Consider the following 6,851-nt stretch of genomic DNA (forward strand, 5'->3'; position numbering starts at 1 on the left):
AATTTTTGGAGGGGTGCAGTGGCTGTGGTAGCTTATAGAGAGTGCTCCAAGTCTCTCCCAGGTATGGCCACTGGTGGTTTCAGGTGGGCAGTGTTTCTAGTATTGGGAGATTGCAGGAAAGAGTAGGATGAGCTAGACTGGCAAGTGTCTCAGCAGATACACAAGGAGGGAGAAAAGTTTGGTCAGCCATCTGGATCTCTAAAGTCCTCAGGGAGTTGGAGAAAGAGGGTGAAATCAAGTCCCTATCCAGCACGTGGTCTGGTACAGGGTTAGGGATGAGACCGAGTGTTTGAAAATGGAGGACAGAAGGAGAGGGAAGATTGCCTATTTGCTTCCATGGTCAGCATGGCCGGAAGGGCTGCAGTGACAGACTGTCTCCAGTGAAGGTGACCAAGACAAAGGATGGGAAGAAGAGAAGGCTGAGAGTGAGGGTTTCTTTACTCTCCCAGGAATGGGGACAGAAAAAAGGAAAGTCCAGAACAGGTGGCCTGCTCTAAGGCTGAGAATAAGACTGGGAACTGGGCTTGGAGGATGGGAAGGAGATTGAAGTTACCTACCTGATTTCCTGCTCAGCACAGCAAGTGTGTCCAGGGACATAGTGTCTCTGCTGTTGCTGGCTGAGACAAAGTGGTGGGAATTGGGTGCAGTGATGTAGGAGAAGAATGATGGATTTGAAATTTGTACATCGACTAGCGAAACATACAGACAGTGAAATGAGTGCAGGAATCTCATAAATGAGTGTCTGATCATGTATGGGGCAGACTATTGTATAGGCAAAAAGTGGAGACTGTAGTGCAGTAAATTCATTTGATAGTTACTGGAATATGTTCCCTTAATAATGAATGCTGTGAGGAACCAAAAATATATGTCTTCATAGTAAATCACACACCAATGAAATAATCTGATGGTATTCTCTGTGGGAGAGTTAAGAATGTATTATTTCCTTTATTTTTGTAAGAGTGTTAAAGATTTCTTCTGGATGTGGCAATCTTTTCGGAAGATCAAAGATTATGATCTAGTAGAATCCAGCTGGATTCTGAGGGCTGTGTGCTGTGGTGACTGATGATCCTGTCAGAGCTCACCCTGTGCTCACTGAGGAGACTCAGCAGTGCTGTCCTCCTGTCCTGTCAGAGCCCAGGGTGAAAGGAGTCAGCCAGAGCTAGTGATTACTGCTAGGACTCCCCAAAACTGAAAGCCTACCTAGCTACTCCTCAGGCTACCATGGAAGCCGAGCTTCAGCAGCAGGGCTCACAAGGGTCTTGGCAGCCTCAGTGGAAACATACACAAAGGAAGACCACTTCTCTGCAGGGGTGGGACAGGAGGCCTGGGACGACCTAGACTCTCGAGGAGATCTTTGGTCTTGAACTGCTTCTTTCTCACTGCAGGGCAGGGACAGGCCTTGGAGCTCTGTTGTCACCCCGGCCGTATCTGCGTCTTAAGCACAGATCACTACTACACTTTACCGCAGCATCCCATCTACCATCTGTTCGTCTCTATTACTGCAAGGATTCTTTCCCAGTCTATTCCGCCCTCTGCTTCTAGGCTAACATTGCCTATACCTTGATCATGGAAATCAGTTCCATTGTCCCTAGGGTACAATGAGGCAAAAAAGTCAGATATCTATTCCTCATATCTCCTTGGATACCCTTATGAGTCAATAATAACCAATCCTGTAAGAAATATTAAATGATCATTTTTTCTTGTCAAATACTATAAAACAAATGCTGTTTTTCCTTCAACCCTGAACACTCCTGAGCCTTTTAGACTTTCTTCCTCCATTCCCAATGTCCCATTCTAAATGCCCACTTCTCTGCAAGTGTTAGACATGTTCTTCCAGACAGATGGAACCAATTTCCTTTCCTTTTTTTACATCCAGTGACCTCCTCTTCTCTCTGCCTTCTTCACTGTTCATAATTCTTTTCCAAACTAGCTAACTGTGCACACACTGTGAAGCTGGACCTCAGATCATCCAAAAGACCACTTTCTTTCCTTTGGTCATGGATAATAGTGTTGACAGGGATAAAAAGTACAGCTAACTCTCCAGGTATGCTTGCTCTGCCACTTCCGTGAGCATCTACTCTCCTGATTAGAAGTTGCATTGTTAAGATGCTTTAGTGGGAGTGGTGGTCCCTTTCTTTGTGCTCTTAAGACCACTTCTAACAGACTCCAGCTCTTTCTATGAATCTAACTATGCATCAGGTAATATAGGCACCACGCATACCTTTGAGCTGTGGCCTGATGGCGGACCTGGATATTACATTCAAGTCTGACACAGGTGAGTTTCTCAAGATGACAGAGACAGGAGAAGCAGTGCAGGATACTCAACCTCCTGGGCCTCGATCCCTCTCCACATCTGCAACAGTATTTGTCTACACTGCTGCCTTTGTACACAGCTTCTGCTTACAGTATCTTTTATTCGTTCACATTCAATGATTCTAAATGATCATAAAATGCAAATAAAACAGACATCAAGGTTATGAATAGTTTACTAATCCAAGTACTTCCCATTGAACCTATTGTTTAAAGGGAATCCCATGGAGTTGGCATTGTTCTCTTAAATATAGAAATATCCGCCTGTGCTTGGTGCATTTTACTAACAGAAAATGATTCTGGAAAGCTCTATGCCTGAATACACTCCTGTTTCCACATTATCATGTCTCATGTAGTTAATATATAACTAACCCCTAAGCGGGCCCTCGAACCTGCTTCATTTCCTAAGTCACGGTCTATGACCCATCTTGTACCCTGCACCATCTCCTCTTTTTGCAACTCCTGCTTACTGCATCACTGCTGCAGCGCCAAGATTGTCCCATTTCAGCCTTTCCCTGGCTCTCAGTTGTTGGACTGTATCAGCCTTGGGCAAATGCATTCTTCAAGGCCCCTTCTGCACAAGTTCAGCCCATAACATCTATCAGAGTAGGGTGTCTAATGTCAGAAGAAACAACAGGCAGCATTTTGGTAAAGTATCTCTTGAACACATTAACACGTTTGCCTGAAAGCCACACATGACATCTTGGCATATTGCCTGGTTCTGCCCTCTGCCTGCCAGCTGCAGACGCTGTGTTGGTATTTGATCTGCATTCTAGGTCATGCTGTGTCATCTCCTGTGATGTTTATCAAGGCCTGCTTCACTGCGTGAACCCCCTTTCACACACAGCATCCTGAACAAGTGCCTCCTCCTTTACAATAAAGACAGATCTAATCATCCTTTATCCATTAAAGGCAACAGATTGTTCATATTGTCAGACTCATTGTCTCTGTTCAGGGTTTGTCATCCTCAGCTCCTGGGTGGGTCCCAAGCTCTCCTGTGTTGACTGCCCGTGTGCTGTCCCTGTCCACATTCATCAGGAAATGCATCAGCTATGGCTCCACTAGGACACATCACCATGCTCCCTGTAGTTTTCCTTTCATGCGTCTGAAATGTAAGTCTGAAACCCACAGCAGCACTGATACAGTGAACAACTGTGGAAGTGATGGCTGCTCTGGGACTTACAGGAGTGTGCTGAGTCTCTCTGGAGTTTCTGCAGGACAGGTGCCCATGTGCGGTAACCCTAACATACATGGGGGCCATGGCTGACTGAGTCCTCCAATTTGTGAGGAATCAGCAGCTGCTCGCTCTCCTGTGGATCTGAAAGAGGTCTTTGCACACAGGCCTGAGTGTTTTACCATCTACTTTATATTCCATGGGAGAAAGTAATTCACTTCACCTGGCTTGCTCTTTCAGGAGCCCACACTGAACCAACCACTAAGAGGAGTTAGTGAGAACTCCTTTGCTTGACTAGCGCCTCTTCTTCTATGGGGTCCAGATGATGAAATAATGAGACAGCCCAGACAGAAGACCCTGGTCTGAGAAGAAGGTGTGTTGTGCCTGCCATGGCTTGAACTCCCCTTCATCTTCATTTTTCCATCTTAGTGTACAGGTACGGGCAGGCCCAAGAGTCCTGGGGAGAACTCCTAAACTCAGTCAGCCCTTCTGGTTCAGATCCCCAAAATGCTGTACCTCAACTCTGCTGTTCACTGTGATTTCTGCTTTGGCAGGTTCCTTTTCTCTGGCTATATTGACAGAAACACCCTCCTCCTCTGTGCCTCTTGGATCAACAGCCAGACTCACCTGCGCCCTGAGGAGTGGCATCGGCATTGGCGATAAGAACATTTACTGGTACCAGCAGATGCAGGGGAGCCCTCCCAGGGTTTTCCTGTGCTACTGCAAAGACTCAAACAAGTCACTGAGGCCTAGAATCTCCATTACATTCTCTGGATCCAGAGAAGCCTCAAAAAATGTTGCAAATTTGCACATCTCTGAACTATAGATGTAGGATGAAACTCAGCACTGCTGTGTTATCTGGGAAAGTAGTGTTTCCCACAGTGATACAGGCAGATGGGGAAGTAGCCATCAATAGTAGCTTCTGCTAAAAAACAAATCAGTTCTGGTAGAGTGCATGTAGTGGCCACAGGGAAGGGAGCAAGGAGGCTCCGCCAATATCGCCTGCCACAGCACCAGTTCTGAACATTGCAGAGGCCCATGTTATTGGTTTTGATCACCCAAAAAGATGCCCCCACCACATGGAGAGCAAACTGTGTACAAGTATCCAGAAGGGCGACTACCACAAGGCACACGAGATGTACTGAATGCTCTTCTTCAGATACATGTCTAGAAACAAACATTCAGAATCCTGAGATCTCAGGTACTCAGGAGTATTTCTCTTCTTCGGTCATGGCCAGCAGAGCAGTCCAGGCTGACCTGACCCTGCCGATCCTCGAACCCCTGGGGAAGGTAACGGTATATATAGCTGATGAACTGTTAGAGAACTGTAGAGCCAGCTACAGTGTTCAGTTTGACGGATCTAAATTCGCAAGAGCAAGTAGTGTTGGTGGCCAGAACTGAAGTGGTCCAGTGGAGGATCTGGGAAACTGGGCCATCCCAGCTTCCACCAGCCCCTCATGCTGTGGGTCTGCAATACTACTGTAAGTCTCAGTATTACTTCCTGCCCCCCACTGAGGGCAAGGGCTGTACCGACATGACGGACAGGTACTCCACTACACAAGGCTTCTGAAGCGGGTGGGTGAGTTCGTGGCCCAGGCTGTGTACAACTGTTTCTCTGTTTGAAAAACAAGAAAGGTACCCAGGTGGTCTTTACAAGGTGCGCACAGAAGGTCCCGTCCATCGAGGGGACCTTCTTTCAATCCTTGCTCAACTTCATCTGGTTTCTGCTGCTGGCTGTGGACAAGCTGACTGTGTTCACAGTGAGCACCACCTGCTTCCCTACATGGGGACCCCATGTACAAAGTGTACCTGGACAGGGGAGCTGCCAAAGCAGACCTCCTCCAGAGAGGGCAACCTGGGAACAAGCTGAGCAGCCTCGTGGACTCCTCAGAGCAGGAGGATGGGGACAAGTGCTAGGATGGCAGAAGCCTCATCAGCCTGCACGGAAGCTGCCTGGCCAGCATGGAGATGCCCATGACCAGCACCACTGGGACGGATTCAGTGCCAGGATGGCATGAGGCCCCTTACACAGTAGGTTCCTGTTCCGGGGCTGGAGGGGCCTCCTGTGCAGAGTCTGTCCCTATTTATTATGGAGGTCAAGGGCTGTGTGGTGAGGACCAGGAACAAAGCCCAGCTTCTGCTGCCCACCGATGTTCCTCATATCTCCCACAATAAAGCACAAGTCTTGTTACAGCACCCTGTGCCGTCCTTGTCTCTGGTTCCTTGAGGAGGGCTCTAGTGGGACAGGCAGCCTGGTATCAGTAACCTGTATCCCTTCTTGTGTGTCCACTGTTGCCATGGCACGCCAGAGGAGTGGTACTCACTACTGGGGGCCATGCAGGATCCTGAATCCTGCAGATGAGAGCGCTTTTTTGTTTGATTTCTGTTTGGACACAGAGTTGTTTTGCAATCATGGTGAGCTTCTCAGAGACAGAATATGCTCTGTGGTAGCCAAGCTCCTTGGAGGTAGAGATCAGTCATTCAAGCTACAGCCATGCTGGTTCCCATGAGCTCCACGCTGCTGCTCTGCAGATGTTTTAAAGGGTGTAGTAGGTTTTCATATCTTCATGTTGTAGTATTTTTTTCTGGGTGAGTGATTTTGCAATCTAACATTTTAGGACTTAACCATTTTAAGAGTCCAGGAGTGAGCAACCAACTCTATTACCACAGATAATGTCCATGCTACCAGTCAGATTATAAAGGGAGACTCCATATTTTTCACAATTAAAATAAATAAAATTTCTGGATTACACCACTCTAAGCTGCTTGGGAAGGAAGCAGATGTGCCCTAATCTCTATAAACTGGGATTTAAAGGACGGCTTATGTATCAGTTGATTAGTTCTCAATTTTTTTCTAAAGGTCTGTTTATGTTTTGGATCTATTGGTTTAATTTCTCTGACCCAGATATATCTAGAATTTTACCCCTTTTATTAGGGTTTCCTGCTTCATAGATTTCAGAACTGTCTAGCCTTGTGATTTTTAAAAAATTATTTCTTGAGATTATCCTTACATCACTTTCCCTTACCCTTAATTCATCCTCCCATGTACTCTGCCTGGTTCTCTTTCAAACCATGGCCTCTTTTCTCACTCTTAAACACATTCATTTATATACATATATATTTCTACGTACATAAACACAACCTGCTCAGACTATATAATCTTTCTTGTATGCATGTTTTTAGGTTTGACAATTGGTTTTGGGTCGCCAATAATAAGTGTGTGCTCCTCATGAGGAAGGCTATTTCTCCTACCCTCATCATTCTTTGGTTGAGGTGTTTTTGTTTAGGTTTGAGTCCTTGGGTTTTTGCTATCCATATATGTTGGTGAGACATTTTGGGAAATGCTTCTGTTATTACTTGGAGGCAC

At 46.3% G+C, this 6,851-nt stretch overlaps 1 pseudogene; it reads left to right on the forward strand.

Annotated features, from left to right (window-relative positions):
- The first annotated feature begins 4,647 nt into the window (after positions 1–4,647).
- LOC142844728 (Golgi to ER traffic protein 4 homolog pseudogene) lies at positions 4,648–5,502 on the forward strand (annotated as a pseudogene).
- Positions 5,503–6,851: the final 1,349 nt, after the last annotated feature.

Source organism: Microtus pennsylvanicus, chromosome 1 (assembly GCF_037038515.1).
Source record: "Microtus pennsylvanicus isolate mMicPen1 chromosome 1, mMicPen1.hap1, whole genome shotgun sequence".
Taxonomy (NCBI): Eukaryota; Metazoa; Chordata; class Mammalia; order Rodentia; family Cricetidae; genus Microtus; species Microtus pennsylvanicus.